This window comes from Leptosomus discolor, chromosome 3, assembly GCF_034619465.1.
Source record: "Leptosomus discolor isolate bLepDis1 chromosome 3, bLepDis1.hap2, whole genome shotgun sequence".
In the NCBI taxonomy this organism is placed as follows: domain Eukaryota; kingdom Metazoa; phylum Chordata; class Aves; order Leptosomiformes; family Leptosomidae; genus Leptosomus; species Leptosomus discolor.
The window spans coordinates 20,178,157-20,197,287 of NC_141393.1; the positions used below are offsets into that span (position 1 = coordinate 20,178,157).

Below are 19,131 nucleotides of genomic sequence, written 5' to 3' on the forward strand. Positions count from 1 at the left end.
ATTGCTGATCACAAACTGTATGTTGGTATTTTTATGAATTAGTTGCTATGAGAGATTGTGAGATTAAAAAACCTGTTCCTGAACTGGATCTTGTTTTGTGTAAACTAGAGTCTTAAATTCTTGTTTGGAAGTGAGACTATAATAGCAAATGTCACACCAGACTTTTATGATCCTGTCCCATACCATCAGATGCACAATACATTTAAAAACCACCAGAATATTGTAGCTAGCAAGGCATGTGCTTAATACTGCCATTTGTGTTCTGTTGTATCCTTCTTCCTCTGTTTACAAGTTGACTATTTAGATTACAGCTTCCTTCCTATGAGGAACTTGTCTTCATGTCTGACTGTCAAACATCCAGCAGTCTGCTGAGATCGTATGAACAATACCACGACGTGCTGCTTCTCTACAGGGAAGTGGCGGAGCACAATGCATGACTAGTCACCTGCGTCTCGAATTCGTGATTAGAGCCATGGTTACATAGCTATACAACAAGGTGTGGTGGGAGGCCTTGCCTGTATGAATAACAAGGTGGCGTTTTATTCATTCCTGGAAAATCCCAGGTTATGAGAATGAATTTCTTCCATCTCCTGGAGATGCTAATAGCTGCAGGTAGCCAGCATTAAGGTGAATGAGATGAGAATCTCAAATGTAAAATGCAACAAGGCAGGTTTAAATCCCCTGCTGGGTTTTTCTCGTGTCCTGGCCAAGGGACATGGCAGACAGAGTCCTGAGCACAGAATTGGCGCTTGGTCAGAGTTGCTGAATCAGGTGCTCTACAGCTAATTGTGGACTTGGAAAGCAGTAAACATCAACTGCTGGCATTGAAAATACCTTCGCGTGTGTGCACCCACACACTTGAGGTTGATTCAGGTACCTTGCAGGAAGCGTTGCTGCTGTTCAGAAGGAAGGTGTCCATCTAAAGGGTTCTCTGGTTTTGGTCTGGGGCTTGGGGCAGGGGAAGGGGGTACTTCCCTTGGTAAGGAATGATTTCATGCCACCACTTCCCCTTTGCATCCAGATTCTGCAGATTGCAGGTTTGGAGTCTGTGTGTCTTACTGTTTTTACGTGGAGAGAAAAAAGCATTTAGCAAATGGCATGTTATAAAATGCTAACAAGATAGGCTCTGAAACATGTACAGCGTGGGGGGAAGGAGTTAATCAGTGCTGGGAATTGCAGGCATTTGCCAGTTGATGTGCGTTGACACATTGTGAAAAGCTAGAAGCTTTTTCTCTCATAGTTGTGCTTTCCAGTGCTTGTTTGTGTAGACTTTCAGTAATCATTTTTCTAAAAAAAGTTCTGCTGAACACTTAATTATTTTTTGAATTCCCTCTGCATAGTAGTTTTCTCAGTCTTGTGTTCCACTAATTTATATTGATGGGGCTAAATATGTATTTAATGGTATGCAGCTTTTTCTGCCTGTGTATGAATGCTTGTATTTCCTGATGCGAGATCCTTGACGGGGGGGGGGGGGTGTTGGGAGGGAAGAGACTTACTCTGTCCTGGTGCTTTTTGGTCTGGTGTGGAATGCCGGGAAAAGACTTTTTTCTCCTCAGATTTGTTTATGTACTGCTGCTATTCCACTTCAGCTGCACTGCCATCAGGCTTACCTGGCAAGCCGACAGAGTGACTATTCATGTAGCTTTGCGATGAGGCTGAGCTCCTGGATCGAGACAGAGCGCCGGGCCGAAGAAGGGAAAATGCTGAGCCCTTGATTGTACAAACCTCTTTGCATTGAGCTCAGCAGTTTAATAATAGTTGGCCAGAGTATGAAGTATCACATGATGGGGAGTAGATGAGGAGTTCCCTGGCTTTGTTTATACTGCCAGACCTGTGAATTCAGTCATTCAGATTAATCCTATTGTGAACATACAGATCTAAATGTCCTCTAGTGTGTGTCCCATTTAGTACAGCCCGTTAGCCCATGACTTCTCTGACTTCTCTGCCATCTGGTCCTTGGCTATAGAGAGGAATTTTTCTTGTATATGTGTCTCCATAGCAACGAGTTTGCAGTTGATATGGAAAGTAAGCAGTTGCCCTAGCAACGGAGTTACTGATGTGGCAGCTTCTCTGCTTGCAGGGAAAGGGCTAAGCTAGTTCAGACGCATTATGTAGGTTTGCTGTAATTATAGCTGCGCCCACTAGTGCTGCTCTAGCTAAGGGTCTGTTGAAAAATTTTCTTATAAGCCCTATTTTTTTCCCCCCTTGAAGATTTGTTTTATTCATGTAGGGATTCCTGCTTTGAACAAAGGCTGGCAAGATTGTGTTTTCAGGGCATGTGATAAAGCCCTTGCCTTTTATGAATGCAAACTTTTCTTGATCGTTATTGAATGAGTGGATGAGGGGAAATGACGTTTGGCCTGTGATTTTTTTTTTTTTTTTTTTTTTGGTCTGTGTGAACAGCCCACGGTTACAGAAGCCGGGGCTCTCGTCCTGTGTGCCTTTACGCTATTCTGCCGTCTTTTCCCCAGTCTGTGCTTCTTCTGGCATCCATCCTATCAAGAGGGTTCCTCTTTGTGTTTACTCTGCATTGTCTGAGATAGAGAAATGCACACATGCTCCTGGCTGTGTGCACACTGAAGAAATTAAAGTCTCTTAAAGGTTTGTTTGGCACTTACACTGAGGCATGTCTTAATAAAAATGTAATGAGGGTAAAGGATATGTTTATTGGGACGGGAGAAGAAAATTCTCCTCGCTTGATGTGGAAGTTATTCTTAGAAGTACGTGGTCCATAACTGGGTCATGGAGATCCAGCCAGGCTCCTCCTCCGTCTGGAGCAGGCTCTGAGATCTGAGGACTCCCAAGTGGTCCTTGGGCTCTGCGAGAGCCGTCCAATGTGTCCTCCTCTAATGCACTGCCTCTTGTAAGCACTCTGCCAGAGCACCAGGCGAGAGCCATGGAGGGGACCCTTTGGGCACAGGAGACTTCTCAGGAGTCCCTCCTGCCAATGTCTTTCCTCTGATGTGATAATGTCTGGGCTTGTGACAGGTAAAACCCTTCAGAAAAATAAGTGCTAGCTGGAGTAAGGGGAAAAGGAGCCTGCTGCTTCTTCATTAGTCTCCTAATCCAATCCGCATATACACAAAGGCGAAAGACCAGGGACCCTGTCCTCCTCTTAATGTTATTATTCGAGAAGATCTCCTGTGAAAGCTTGAGGGCACTCTGGGGATAGAAATGATCTTCTCCGGTTTTAATATTGTTATCACCTAGACTGACCCAAATAACACAAGCGTCAGAATTTCACTTTTTAATTTTATTTATGTTACATCTGGTGGAGCTAAAGTGTAAAAAAAGCTCAAACCAAAACCAAACAACAAAACAGCCCCTCAGATTCATGTTAAAGACTTCAGATGATGTTGACTCCATTAATAGTGTCCTAAATAAGCTGGTCCAGATATTAATTTCCCAAATTGTTAAAAGGAGATGTTGTGAGTTTAAGCTGGAATTTGTTTAGTTCAACTCAAAATCCATTTTCTTATACCTCAGTCTGTCATAGTAAAAAGCTCTCTAGTATCAGAAATTTTCTCCTTAAATTGGTATTTAGAGAAACGAGGGTCATCTCATTCCAGAACAATCATAAAAGTCTCCAGGACCATACTGTACTATGGGGTTTCCAGTTATCAGACAGTTTATGGAGAGCTTTTCTTGAACCCTTTCAGTTTTGTTTTTGAAGTGCAAACCAGAGAAATTATGTAGAATATTTAAATAATCCTTTACCTAAAGCTGTGCATGGAAATAACACGCTTCCATTTCATTGCCTTCCAGCTGGTTGACTTTACATCAGAGCTTACTCTTGCAGTGGAGTCTGCCTGTATTAACTGGTTTAGAGCTGTACGAAGTATAATCAGTTCTTTCTCAAGTAATCATGAAGAGCTGGGGGTATCCGGGGAGTCCTCTGAATGTTATACCTGAGGTATTTACATTGTCTTGCTCTTAGTTAAGATAGCCTGTGGGCAGGCACCCTGCTGGGTTACTGGGGTGTTAGTTGCACATTGACAGGCTATTGACTTACCAGAGGGCATTGGCTACTAGGTTAAATAAACTGGAGTAACTGGCTGTGTCTGTGCTCCCAATCCACAGCAAAGACAATACCAAGCAGCATTGAAAGAGTCCGGACAGGAAGGCAGAAGCGAGCTGCTCTTTACCCATTGGGCGTGGGCTGTGGTGGGGTTGATGAATCTGGTTTTCAGCTATGGTCACACCTCCCTTGCTCCTGGCTGTTGACTCCAACATCTTCCTGGCACATGAACTTTTGCGTTTCTGTGACAAACCGTGGATCTGGTCAGAGACCTGATCTGGCTGTTTTTTTAATCTTTCCCTCTTTTTTTTAATTTTTGAGTTGCTTTTCAGCTTAAGTCCCTTATTCAGGTCACAGTGCAGTCCAACAAACAGTTGTGCTGATGTGATGGCGGGAGAACCTCTGGTTGGGATTGCTAAGGAAGTAAGCCATTCCTAATGGAAGAAAGGCCTGATAGAGGCTGGCAGCTGCAGGGAGAGTTGGTGCACGACTGCTTGATGGGGTAATGGATGTGGTCCCTACCACAAAGTAAAAGCTAGAGTGAAAGGAGAAAAGAAGTTTAAATACAATGGAAGGCTTTCTTCTGCTGGAGACGTCTTTTGGTTTACCCTGAGCGTAGGACTGTGCTATTTGTTATTCAAGTGGCCTATGTTAGTGGCTCTTTGTGGTCTTTTACAGCTGATTTAAAGCGATGAAAGTCTAGGTTGCCACCAACAGGCATGATCCCTGTCCAACCTGGCTGCCTTTTCCTTTGCTGGGGGGTTGAACCGATCCAGGTCTGTATTGCCAGCCCCTTTCTGGCTCATACTGGTCTGTGTGTCACCACGCAGTGAACAGACTGAAAGCTATTTGTGTTTATTTTCATTTAGGTTATTTTTCAGTGGGCAAATTTAGTTGGGTTCATTTTCAGCTCCCTGCTTAGTTCATGGTCACTGTGGTCAGAGGAGCACCAGTGTCAGCACAGGCTGTGCTTAGCTCATGGTCACTGTGGCCAGAGGAGCACCAGTGTCAGCACAGGCCGTGGGCTCAGCTTTATTTAATCTGGCATGAAACTTCCAGCCAACTCAGAGCTGACCCAGCAGCAGCAGGAGAAGACTGGGAAGAGATGGGGCGGGGGATGCTCTTACCTTCAAGAACACAGGCTGCACTTAAATCACTGGGGCTGCTTGTATGTTAAATCAGATACATGCTTGGTGCTGGATTAGGCCCATACGACATGGGTGAAATGGTCCTAAGAAAACTGTGCGAGGGTGTGTGTCTTCTCAGCTTCGCAAGGTTTGTTTCTTTTTGTTGCCCAAAAGTCTTAATGTCAGCAGTAGAAGTGGGTCTAAGTGGAGCTGTGCTGTGGATCCTATGAAAAGCTGTCATGGCAGAGGGAAGGATGTCCATAAAATTGTCAGACTTTCCTGTGCAGCTGTCTTTACAAGCCTGTCACCACCTAGGTTTCTTCCTAATTCTCAGAGAGCTAATGAACTGTTTGTCACTGCCAGCAAATGAAGCACAGGTCCTGGGGCCTCACTCTGGATTGAGCACAGGAGGCCTCGCTGATGATGGGGCTGGAGTACGTACATACACAGGAGCACTTTGTGTGTCCATTAATGAATGCTGGCCCATGGGGGATGACAGTGAAACTCCTGTGACGGTAGGCAAGACATGCCCCTGAGCAGCAGGCCCACGATAGTGGCTGTGCTACCTCCAGTTGTGGCTGAACATTGGAGATGAACTGGGCTTGCTGGTCTGGCCAAGCATGCGCTCTTCTGTCTTGCACTTCAGTTCTTCAACAAAACATCAAAGAATACATTTTCATTACAAAATATGTGTCCCTTAGACTTCCTTCTTCCTTTCCTGAAAAGGAAGTGTTTTATGTTGACTTAGAAAGCACAGTAAATTTTGCTGTGTGGCTTCTTTTCCTGGGTGAAGACTTCATGAAAAAGCGTTTAAAAGACTTGATCGTGATTGAGCAGTTGAAAATCATTGAGTGTTTGAAAATACTCTTCAGGCAGCCTGAAGTAGCCTTTGAGCTGCTGGAGAAGTGTGCTTTCCTTGCTCTGGTTTTGGGCAGTTGCTGCATCCTACTCCCTGACCCAGGCAGCTGAAACTTCTCATTCCTGCGGCAGCTCTGCATTCCTGGTGAAGTCGTTCAAAGGACTGGCCCGGTGGGGTCTGAGAAGCGGTCTCCAGGCTGCTCATGCCTGCTCCTTCTTTGTTATTTTCAACTAATTGCTGTATCTTTATCAGAAATCTAGTTAAAACAAATGAATGGTCCAGGATAACATAAGCTGGAATCCTTATGAAAAAGGGACAGAGTGCGACACTTTTTAATTTAGTTTGTTGGTGTTGGTGTGTTGGTCAGTGGTGGCTTAGCATATGGAAGTAATTGACTTCTGTAATTTCAAGACCAGGCAGACCATTGCTAGATGAGCTTGTAGTGCAAGCACAGTATGTAGCTATAACAAAGCAATATGTTATGATGCAGTTAATGTTGTGAACACAGATTTGCTTAACCCCCCCCCCCCCCCCCCATGTGGCTGCCTCTGGTTAAGTTTTGCTCAGTAAACATCTATGCATGCTTCTATGTATGGTTTAAGTTAATAAAGATTTCTCTCTCTAAGTATTTGCTTTTGTCTCTTGAGTCATAATCTGGTATTTTGAACCAGTGTAAGTCAAGTCTCCTGTCTTCCAGGTAAAGCAAGATACTGAAGAAAGTTGCTTTGCGATACATACGAATCTTACTGGTTTTCTGGTATTTCTGGTTTAAGTCAGTCTGTCATTAAGTAGTTTAAGAACAAAGATTTTGCTTTCTTCAGTAGTAGCAACTGGCTTGTTATGATTCAGTATTTTAAGTTTCAGTCTCAAGGAAAAAGCTGTTTCATTTTGCTTCCTAACATCTGTCATTTGATCTAATTTCCAGTTAAGTTTCAGTTCCTCTCCCAGCTATTCCCCACCTGCTCTGGTGTCTCAGATCTGGCCAAAAGTGGGGTACCTGCTCAGCTCCAGAGCTGAGAAATTATTACAGGTGGGCTGGGGGAGAGAGGAGGTGCCAAAATTGTTTGTCTGGCAGTTTGACAAGCAGCAGAGAAATGCAGCCGGTCCGTTCAGGTGTGCTTACGAGTCACTGTCTTTGACGCTTGCACTTGGATGTCTTTAAAGGTAAAATGGATTCTGTATCGCAGAATGGTAGGGGTTTGAAGAGACCTCTGGAAATGATATAGTCCAACCCCTCTGCTCAAGCAGGTTCACCTAGAGCAGCCTACACAGGACTGGGTCCAGGCGGGTTTTGAGTATCACAAAGAGATAGGAGACTCCACAACCTCCCTGGGCAGCCTGTTCCAGTCCTCTGTCACCCTCAATGTAAAGAAGTTTTTCCTCATGTTCAGTACGTCTGCTTGAATGCTTATATCAGTCTTGTATTTTAGTTTTTCTGGCTTAATTCCTGTGTGTGTTTTCTCTGGTTTGGAAGAATTCAGGGACAAAAGTAGTACTATACATTTCCTTTAATTGTGGAGACAAAGACTGCTCTTCTGAAGGAGCAGAAATGTTGTTGCTGTTGAACAGAGGCCCTGTGTGGATGGCTACTGGGTCACTCACTGCTCAGTAGTCTAGCTGGCCTGGGACTGACTGGCCTTGTAGATGAAGGCAAGGAACACCTTCCTCAGCTATGCTGCTTTTAGCTAGAGCTTCTTGAAATGTTTTCCTTCTGAGCAAAATTAGTCTCTGGGACTGCAGTTCACAGCAATTCACACCTTTAATTACACAAGGGAGTGCAGACTGCCTCGGCTGTGCCATGCCTTCATGTCCGTGATTCCTCTTAGCCTGCCTTCAGCTCTTACTGATCAAGTGGCTGGAGTTGCTGAGGTGCCTGGTAGTAGAGATGCTGCACCCACACCACGCTCATGATCACTGTCATGTCTGGTCACTTAGCGCAGATTATTGCAATGGCAATAAAACTGTGGTTATCTTTTATGAAGAATAAGCACGTAACAGTCCGGATGCTGACAAGATTCATTTGCGTACTGGCAACTCAACTGTCTTCTGCAAAGTCCTAAATTTCTTATAGCTGTAAGTGGTGTCAGAATCATCAGTGATAGAGGTCATATAAGATAAGCAACAGTAGGGAAGAAGGGGAGTGACCTTCCTACTTAAGCATACTTTCTCTTCATCCTGAACTTTTGGTAGGTCGCTATTGACCCTTCTTAGGCTGGAACATTACTTGTTTTCTTCTCCCACCGGTTTGGACTCCTGACTTCAGAGGAGCTGCTTTTGATTTACTCTTGAGTAAACAACAGCAGAATTAGGACTGAGAGCTGTGGAAATTAGCAGTTGTGATCATAAATGATGTCTCTGGATCTTGCTCAGTTATCCATAATAGTAATTTTAGAGACTGTACATTTGAATTCATTAGTTATATTCTTCAAATTCTGTTCTGGGTGTTATGGAAACTTTGGCCTGGGAACTGTTGTAGGAATTTGTGGGAAGACTCATTCCAAGGATTGTAAATGTGAGTGGATTTTTTCTTGCTACAGTAGAAAAGAAACCAAATTGCTACCCTCAGCCAGTGACTTAAGATACCAAAACACTATGGCATGCTGAATTGCTATATTTCATTGCAGCAGTGAACGGTAGCAATTTACTACTAGCTGAGTACTATCAGGATTTTGAAACGCTGGTGTAACTTGCTGAAAGAAGACTTGGTAAGGAGAAGAATGAACGGGCTTCTGTATGGGGAGTAGCATGGAAAAGTGTCTGTGGCAGTACATGGAGCAGAAACTTATTGATGGGATTTTGTGTAAGAGAATCTAGTTGAATGCTGAATTCACGCTCGTTCAAGCTATGAGCAGGAAATTCGGCTCTGCTTCAGGGCTGTATTTATGAGATCCCATGGCTGCCTACTGTCAGAGGGTACTCACTGAAATGAGGCAACTGTTTTAAGTGTTACAGTTGGAAAAAAATGTCTGCAGTGCAACTTGCAGGGTCTGCAGGGATTGACACAAGACTAGGGTTAGGTACTTGGATACCTTATCTTGAGCTTTCGTTTACGTGTTTTAATCTCTTCCTCACCCTTTAGGGTAGAGAGTGGGAACACATCTCTCCTTAGTTTATGTGTGTTCCAGTAAAAATGGGAAAGTTGTTCATGAAATGCTCCGGTTTCAGATTAGGGGGAGGGTTGGAAGTGCTGCAATTCCAGAGATCCTCAGTGTGCCTGGGAGCACTTCGAAGGGTTTTGGAGAGGAATGGTTGACAACTTTAAGAACTACATACTGCTGGCTCACATGGAGCTACAATTACACATAGATTTTGAGACAAAATGCTACAGAGCTCCAGGGTCAAGAGGTATTTGGTTCTGCAGGAATCCCCTTCAGAGATTGTATTTATTTATAAATTTAACTGGAAATAATTGTATGATTCTTACATAATTCCACCCTTCCTGAAGTACTTTAGGAGAAAGGAGCTGCGCATGAATAGTGTAAGTGATTCGTTGTCTTGCCTGAATAGCTAAGGTAGGAAGAAATGCATTGTGTGCATGGGAAATGCAGGTTTTCAGTCTTTAGCTGGGAGAGATGGGAAGTTGGAGAGTCGGGAGGTGGCCAAGATGGCTGGGAAGCAGAGAAATGCTGATGATTTTAGCATTGCATGGTTTGTTTTGAAGCAGTCAGATGAATGTGTCCAAACAGTTTGGGGTTTTTTTTTTGAGTTTTGGCAATCCATGTAATGCATTTATTGTTATATAATCACCTCATTGCACTAACGTACTTGAATTTTCTCTCTCTTACCCTGCTTCTTTAAAGATGGCTGTTTTCCTGCTGAATGCTCACAGTGAAATATACAACCTTGCTATCACAAAAGAGGATGGACTTGTTTTTTACAATTTTATATCAAATTCTAATACTTTCTAGACTTTTGGCTGGATGGCAGAGAAGGAGGAAGGAAGCTGTCATAGACACAAATTGCACAGAAGACTCAGTACGGTGCTAGTTCCCAGCTCTTGAGACAAAAGGGATTTTGTTGTTCAGGCTGTACCTCCTTTTTGGATGAAATTGATTTATTTTTGTATCTCTCTGTCTGTATATATATGTGTGTGTGTATACAAATATATTTTGTATATGAAAAGCATTACGTAGTCATACTGTGTTTTAGATCATCCAAACACTTCCAAGGTGAAATGGGAGCAAAAAGTAGTATAGATTTGGGTTGTCACACGAAGCTTTCTATCTGCTTGCATCTGTGTGCTAGGAAAACAAGATGCCGTCGTAGTGGTATGTCTCTGCAAAATTTCCTTAGGACAGACATATTCTGTTGCCACAACTGGTTACCAATTAGTCTAAACAGATCACTTTAAGAGTTTAACTAACCTGAACAGTCTCTCTTGTTTTTTTTTTTTCCCCAAAACAAACTAGCACTTAAAATTTAGTAAAACACCTCCACTTTGACTAATTTTTTGGATTTTTTACGTTTTGCTAAAACACATGTGAGACGTCACTGCCTTTTGGGCAATGCTGCTTTTGTTTGGAGGAATAAAGTTCCCTGTTCTTGGCTTAGCAAGTCTGCTTTGATGTGTCATTTGCTGTTGGCTTTTAGAGCTGAGTAATTTTGAATTTGGAAAAGCAGAAATGTAATTATGACCCTTTCCATTAACAGACATTAACAGACAAGCTTTTCTGTCATTCTTGGTTGAAAAGAAATAGAAAATTTTCATTTAGAAAGCTTTGATATTAATTTATAGTGTTGAAATTGTAGGAAAGATCTTGCTTTCTCATCCTGTTTTTCTGCTGACTAGGAAAAAAATAGGAAAGTGTGTGTGTGTGTGTCCCAGCTAAAATACTTGCATTACTTTAGTTTCAAAGTAAACATGCTTATGATCTAACCATTTCTGCTAATTATCATCTGCTCCTTCACCGGCACTTGAGTCCCACTCACCCTCCAGTGTCTAGTATGCCAAAAATGCATTTGCCTGGCCTTAAGCTGACGGGACAAAAGTCTGTGTCTTAATTATGGTAGAATTATCCACTTGTGTGCCACATCAACTTTGATTTATTTCCCTCGCAATTTATAAAACAAGGTTCACAACTTCTTGTTGGATTTGCACTCTGAATTTTTAATTAATGCATTAAAAAAGAGGAAGAATTTTCTTCATCTGTAAACTCTTGTGTTTTTTTGTGTTTTGACTATCTATCAATTCCTGTTGTTTGGCATCAGGATAAACAATAAAACAGTTCCAGAGCTGGTTTAAATTGGCTTTTCAATCCAAACCACGTGTAGCCTCGGCCTTCCCATACTGTGTACAGAGACATACTTTTGTTTGGAAAGGGAGGGAATTCTGTGCTTGCCCAAATGAATTATCTGTGTTTGTCTTGCGTAACTTTTCAGTTAGACCAAGTAATGTTAGCATCTGGGGGTGTGTGTTTGTAATAATACGGATGGATGTGATAAGGGTGGTGTAGGGAGCCATATATAGAGATAGATTTGGGCCTTAGAAGTTATGAATTAGGTTAAAAATCATGTTGTTTAAAATAATGGGGGAGGGGATGTGTGCCTTATTTTAGAGCCTTTAAGATCTTTTACAGAAGTGAAGACAGCTGGGAAGATACTGGTTTGGTTCTTCCTCACTCCCCAATGATTTTGCACCATCTCATGACTTTCTAATAGAAGCACCTAGAATCCCAAGAAGCTAAAAATGCTGTGAATTGGCAGTATTAAAGCCAGATTCTGGAGGTTACAATAAAGCTGTGATCTGTGAGGTTTCTTTCAAACTCTTTTGGTGGTAGTGTGTTTAGTATTGCCCTGGAGAGTCTTTTGCTAGGAAAACACAGCAGTTACAGAAATCCTCCTCTGTACAGTGCAGATGTCAGCATTTGTGGTCACTGAGTGCGACTATGAAGAGAAGGAGGACTCCTTGGAGGATGCCAGTCCTTTTCCACAGACTGGTGCTGGTATATCTGGCCTCCTTTTGTGGGGCAAGCAATGGTGGATTTTCATGCCACCAGCATGCTCAAGGGCTGGTTACTGTTTTTTAGCAGAATTTGGTACATTATGCAGCTCTGAAAGGTAAGATCACTACTGTCAAAGTTTTTAATCATCAGTAGGATGAATTGAGTCAATTATAAAGTCCCCCTTCTGTTTTGCTCAGTCTTTGGATAGGGCTTTCGGCAGTTTGCGTCTCATTTTCTAGCTACGCATTTTTTCTTTATAAGGGAGTTTGTACATTATTTTTGGTTGCTCTTCGCATTCAGATTATTCATTTCCGATTGCTATTTTTGTGGTTTTTTCCCCTATTAGTTCTCTCTTTTCTTACTTGCATCATCTAGAGATGGAACCGTTCATGAATGTCTGTCTGAGGAACACGTGGCAGGGGCAAGTGCTTTAAATCGTTGTTGCACTGTGCTGAAAGTGCATTCGCATTTCGAAAAGAAAAAACTTGCAACTTTTTTGAATCAAAGTTTTAATTTGTAAACCATCTGCTATTTTTGGTGTGTCAAATATGAAGGCTTCCTGTGTGAAACAGAGAGAAAAAGATCACAGGAGACCTGGAGCAGTGACTCAGGTCACAGCAGGCCTGTTTGCATGACACCTGTGTCATCAAAATAGCCTTGCTTTGGCATCCTTAAATGAGATTTTCTTTTCCTTTAGATGGTAGATCTGTTCAAAGGCATATTTGATCATGAATAATTTGGAGGAAAACAATTTTCCATCCTTCTGAGAATATCATACAATTCCTCTTTGTTACTTCTAAACCCTTCACAACATCAGCATCTGATGTTGGGCAGGTTGTCAATTTTCATTCCAGGAGTCCGCTCAGAAATTGTTTGTCCCTGATCCCTTCCACTTCAGGCATATTAAGTCAGATAAATTCATACACTGATGTTTAATCACTGAGCACTAATCACCCTTGTGCAATATCGATCAACAGCCTTTTTGTATACAATGACCAGAATGAGTGATAGCTTGCTAGTAAACACCGAGGAGTGGGAGGGTGAAGACAGTGAGTTAGCCCAATGTAGAAGTTGGTACAGCTTTTCTAATTTCCAGAGGTTTCTAGACTTCATCAAATAGTGTTGTCTTCTCTTTTTCCCCTCCTCTGCTCCAAACTCTGTTTTTCTTCTTGTTGTCATCTTCAAGCCAAGCAGTAATCCTTCCTTTCTGTGGACGGTGTGTCCTTTGACAAGCGCCCCTGTCCCTCTTCTCAGGGCTGCTGGTGCTGCTCAGGTTGTCCACGGTCTCATTTTCCTGAGGAGCCTGTCATTTCTCCTCCTCCTCCTCCTGGCACACTCAAAGCACATGCAGGCTTTCCGTGCAGCCCTATTTCATGGGGGCTGCCTGTGAACATTGCACTTGAAAACGACTGCTTGTGAGATAATTCAGTTAAAAAGAGACTGGGGAAAACCCAAGTAGGCAGGGCTGCGGTGAGTGGGTTGAAAGCTTCCCCCTCCCCCCCTCTTCCTCCCACTCTTTCCTTACCGGGTAACCTTACTGGTCTGTGCCTGAACTTGCTATTCTGAATAACCCCTTCTCTGCACAGCGACTGATGCTCACATCCTGTTTGCTACCAGCTTAGCTGAAAGAGCGCCCCGAAGAGTGACATTTCTATTTCTGTTGGGTTTGTTTCAGGGAGTTTGCAGGCTGGCTCTCTGCTGCTGCCTCCGTCATGTGCCTTTTGATTCTCTTCTGTGAATTTGAGGAAGCCCATTTTTCCTTTGCTTTTTGTTTGAAATAGCAAAATCACTGTGGGATTTGCAGTCACATCTGGAAAAATGAGATGGATTTTAAACAGAGGAAGAATCTATATTGAGTCCAGGATTCTTAAGTATTTAGACTTTGATTAATGCTCTGCTAATACAGAACTAGTCTGCCCAGGAAATAACATGAATAAACCTGTGAATCCTATTCTTGCCAAGCTGTAGGTTTTGATCAGGGACTGGCTAGCTTCCTTGAAAAAAATCTAGATTTAAATATTCATTTTGTTGCTTTAAATCCATGTACACCAGTGAGTCTACGTCCTGTTTCTCTAATGTAATCACTTTGCCATGTTTGATAAACTATCTGCACATTTTCAAATCTGTTTTACTGGTGGAGGTGCTCAGGGAAGCTGAAATGCAGTATTAATTATCCACTCTAAAATATACTTGATTGTGGCTCATGCTGCAGAAGTTTTCTTGCTAAGCTTTGTTGCATTTGCTGCTTTTCGTATTTTAGCAGTTTCCACCCATGAAGCCATGCTTGTAAAAATACAAGGAAAAAAAAGCCCTAAAATTGTCAAATCTATTTTTGAGATGTTATGTGGAGAAAAATAATAAAGGGAGTCTTCATACAGTTCTAATGAATCTTGCTGTGAATAAAACTTTGAAGGCTCAGCAACTTCATCTTCTTGCTGTTTTTACAAGCCTGTGCTTCTACAGCAGACTTAAAGTAAAAATGGGAGGAAATGTAAGCACATCTGAATGAATTGCTCCCACCATGAGAAGTTCCTGTATTGTTCCTTTTAACTTATTCCACCTTGAGGATAACTTGGATGAGACCTGGCAACGTAGCTTTCATTGTCCCCCTGCCACTGCATCCCTCTGCTGAGAAGGACAATTTCTCAGCTGCTTCTCTCTCCCCGACCTTCGTGGTAGGATGCTCATCCCCTGGGGTGGGTGCAGGCTCCCCAGCTGTGGCACAGTGGGGGCCGGTGCCATACATCTGCAGGGAGGACAAGGGGACTGTGCTCGCTGCCTGTGCGGCAGGGGTGGGAGGACACGCTGTGCTTAACCCACATGCCATGGTGTCTCCCGCTTGTGCTTGCGGTAATGCCGTAGCCCCGGCTGTCTCCTGCCACTGGTGGGCTGGGACATCTCGCCAGCTGGAGCGGGAAGAGTCTTTGTGCACTTCTGCACAGGTGCTGCAGGGCAGCTGCTGGAGGAGACCAAAGTCACAGCTAGGATCAAGAGAGGATGCCTTTTAGCGGCCTGCGACATGGTAGTGGGTGGAGGCAGGCAGGCGGCTTAGCAGCCTGCTCCCCGTCTCTTCCCTGGGTGTGTAATTCCCTTGGTGTTTTTGAGGTCAGAGCCTCCCCGTGCTGGAAGGCTTTGGCGCAGTCGAGGTGTGTTTCTGCCTCTCCTGGGAAGGCTTTTAAGGCTGGCTCCCCAGAACACGTGGGAAGAGGTTAGTGCCAAAGGTGGTGGTGCTCTTCCTCCACTGCTGGGCCTCGCAGGGGCTTGCCTGTACATCTCAGTGGTGTGGCTCTTGGGTGGGATTTTGTGCTTGTTTTGTATTACAATAAAAACAAGATGCCAAATCCCACCAGGTGAGGAAAGCCCACTCCTGCAGGTGCTGCCATTTTAGTCCCACCAGGGCGCCCGGTTCTAAGAGGGAGCACACTTGCTGGAGCAGCTGTGTTTTGACCACCCTGCAGGAGGCCAGTTTGCTCCTGGAGCTAAACTGGTCTTGTCCTGGTTCATTGTTGCAGAGCCATGGATCCTACTGGCTAATTTAGGAGGTGTTTCTCCAGAGCGTTGTAACAGTACCTGGCATTTGGGAGAAAGGTGATTGGTGTAGGCTGCTGGCAAAGGTACCGAGTTGCAGTGAAGTCACAGGTTTTTCAGAGTCCATGAGGTTTGGGCTTGTGACATATGGGCTGTTGAGGCTCCTGAAGCCAGGCCCTGCCCTGGTGAGTTTGGGCTGATTTGCTCTGTGTGAGCGAGGCGAAGGCTTCAAATGCAGTCAAGAAGTTGCCTCATTTTGGAGGATGTTTGCAGTGTGGAGGGGTGTTTTGTTTTGCTTTCTGGCATTTCATTCAGCCATGAGAAAGAGGAGAGGGAAAGAGAAATTGTAGTAAGTGGCAGAAATAATTTGTGCGTTGATAGATGTGTGGTAATACTGAGGTCTCTGTTGCAGGAAGACAGTTTTTCTTCAGCGCATGCCTGCTGCAGGTGGCAGGGATCTTTTGAGGCAGCTGAGCAGGGCTCAGGATGGAGCACAGCTTTATTTCCCTAAAGAGGCCAGGGACACTTCGAAACCCCACATCCAGGCAGCCTCTCAAACCATTTATCAAAGTGCCTGGTTTTTCCCCTCAATTCATCATGTGAACCAATATTAAATACTAAGCAAGGAGAAACCCTACATTAAGTAAAACAGTTATGGGTGAAATGGTGCAAATCCATTAGCTTTTGTCAGGTACTTCTTATTTCTATTTTTATTTGTCACTGCTAATGGATTTGGTGCAACCTACACCCTCCCACCCACCTCTACTAGCTGTTAACCCCTTCCCCTGAAAATTCAATCACCGGCTTACTTCATCATTAATACACTAGTAGGCAAAAAATGACCCACAAACCTTTAGCACAGATATAAATGTTGAATATTTTTTTAATATCTGTTGTGTGAAGGGTTGTGTTTTAAAATTGTTGCTGTTTTCATACATGATGTAACTATCTTTGTAACAAAAGGCAATTTGTGTCTTTTTCAGTTGTATAATCTAGCTACCATGAAGAATATCGGATGACCAGTGAGTATTTAAATGAGTGCCCCTCTGGCATGAAATTAGTACACCCCACTAAATGGGCTATTGGTCTGGAGTCTCAGGGATTTTTCTTCTTTTTTCTTTTGCCTTTGACATTATAGGTGACCTTGAGCACTTAAGTTCTTTTTTATTCTATTGTTTCTGTGTCTCCTCAATTTTCTTTTCAATAGAGTAGGGATAATTGCACTTCCCATGTATACACAGAAATTCTATAGACTGAAACAGCATTATTAATGCTACTTGCTACCTAATCTCCCTCAAGTATGCCATGTGACAGCCTGTCATGCTGACAGACTTGTCTTCTGGGTTCTCCTGCCTTCCTAGCCCAGTCTCCTTGTGGCTGATCTTGCACTGTGTTCCTCCCTAGCAGTGTCACAGCCTGTCTTTTTAAGTGCCTGGACTTTGCCTAGGCAGGGAAGGCTTTGGGGAACGTCTGGGGTTGCTAGGCACTAACATGAAATAACATACTACTGTTTTATGTAGGAGCCAGGCATTGTTTAAGGGCAGTTAATGACACTGCTTTCTTCAGTTGCTTGTGGAATTTCCATATGGCAGCCTAATAGCTTTATAGGGTGGTTTGCATATAAACTCAACAAGGAGATATTTAACAGGCTAAATATGACGGTTCCTCCTGTTGAAGGAGTGGTTTTATGATGAGGGCAGTGGGAAACTGATGTGGTGTAGCAGATCCACTGCTGGCTGTGGGCAGTAGTATTGTGCGAGCTTACTTGTACTAATGGACATACAGGTGCTGGTGGGTGGAAGGAGCAGTGGAGGAGCTGGAGGAGGAGCAGTGGACCAGCTGTGCCCCTGGTGTTATCTGGAAGTGGGTCACCATGATCGAAATAATGACAGAGAATTGCTCCAGACCTGGTATTGAAGTGCCCCTTGTGGGATCAGGAGCCTGGACTCTGGGCATGTGTCTTGGGTTGCAGTCTTTGGCAGCAGCTCAGACTTTCTGGGTGTCTGGGTCACACACTAGAACACATTTCTGACTTCACTGTACTTATGAGGGGGAGTGCTGAGGTAAAAAAAAAATGCTTAAAAGCCCATGAACACCTTCATTTGTGTGAAACCCTAACTGTCCACGCAGTCACTCCTGTGCTGTCTTGCAGCCATTGCTGTGAGTTGTTATCCATTGTTTCTTTGCTCTACTTGTGGCAGGTAGACAAAGCCGTAGGACCTGTGCCTGTGGCTCTGCTTGTGGGGTGCTCTTCGGGGTGGGGGTCAGCCTCTAACGGCGTTGCTGAAGGGAGCAGGGTCCTTCACTCCAATAGCACGTACAAGTCCAAAGGTACAAAGAAGACTTCTAGTATGTCTTGTGCTGTTGAGACTTGAACTCCTTTAATGTTGGAAGACCACTGGAGAGTGTGCGTTTTGGTGGCAGTTTCGTGTGTTGCAGGATCTTGCACTGCATCTTGCCTGTGAAATAGGTTTTTTTTTTTTGACTACAGCCTTCCCTTTTCTCCAGCTGTTACTTCATAGCGCTGCTCTGGCCTCTTTATTCCTGTAACACTGTTTATTTGCATGGTTGGCTTCCTGTTTGGTTTGGTTGTTGTTGATTTTGATTTTTATTTTTTTAAATTTCATTTTGAGGCTAAGTAGTCCTTTTCCACTATAGTCAGAAAGACAATGGTGGCTTTGTGACTGGAAGGACACCAGAGGCATGGAGATGGTTAACGACCCTGCACCACTTGGGGCAGAATCAGGCCACTTTCCTAAAGGCAAAGAGGAGTTTAAAATAGGTTGATGGCTGTGTTGGTGTCTGGGATAGCTCGTTGAACAAGTGAGCTAAAATATTGAGAGATGAGCACGAAAGGAGAGACTTGGACTTGTGTGATTTGAACTAATGGATGTTTTTACTTGGAGCAAGATGAGATTTAAAAAGCCCCAACCTTTTGTTTTCTTTAGAAAAGTCAGTGATTTTGTGATGCAGCTGATTTACTTGGGTTGAACACTGTAGTCCAGCAAGCCTTCCCATCAAACCTTTTATTTCATGCATTAAATGAGCATATATTTATGGTCATGTAATTGTGTTTTAGCTAGTCAGAGCTCTTTTTCAGCTTTGTGCTTAAGATGAGCTGTGACTGCTAGTTTACTGAAAAAAGAGTTGAAAACATGCAGGAAAAAAGTACATGTGAGGGTTTTGTAAATGGTGCGTGCATATACTACTTCAGTTTTCTTTTGGTGTTGAGCTGTCACATAACATTGCCAAACTTTCCTTGGAAGGGCAGGGGAAGTTTTAACTCTTTTGAGTTCCTAGGTAAGGGGGAGTTTGTGTGAGGGTTTCTGAAAATTAAATGCTTACCATTCTGTCATTACTGTTATTAAAATTGCTGTTAAGGTCTATAGTGCAATTCTTTAAAACTGGCCGTCTAGAATTTTACTGATCTGTGCTAGGAATGTTGGAAGAGAATGAAGAAAATCTAGCCTTAAACTGCATGAACAGTTATTTGTAATTTTTATGTGAGATTACAGTGGATCTAAGAAATGTGTTTTATAATAATAGCGATTGTTGGCAGTGGCTTTGTTTTCCTTTTTTTTAAGAATTCCTTAGCAGTTCTATTTCTTTCTTTTTCTTCTTTTTTTTTTTTTTTTTAACTAGCTGACCTCAGCTGAT

General features: G+C 43.3%; 1 protein-coding gene across 4 annotated transcripts in view; it reads left to right on the forward strand.

Moving 5' to 3' along the window:
- The window catches only part of FOXN3 (forkhead box N3), a 209,868-nt gene that overhangs the window by 82,201 nt on the left and 108,536 nt on the right, over nucleotides 1–19,131 (forward strand). The gene's annotated exons all lie outside the window — the stretch shown is intronic.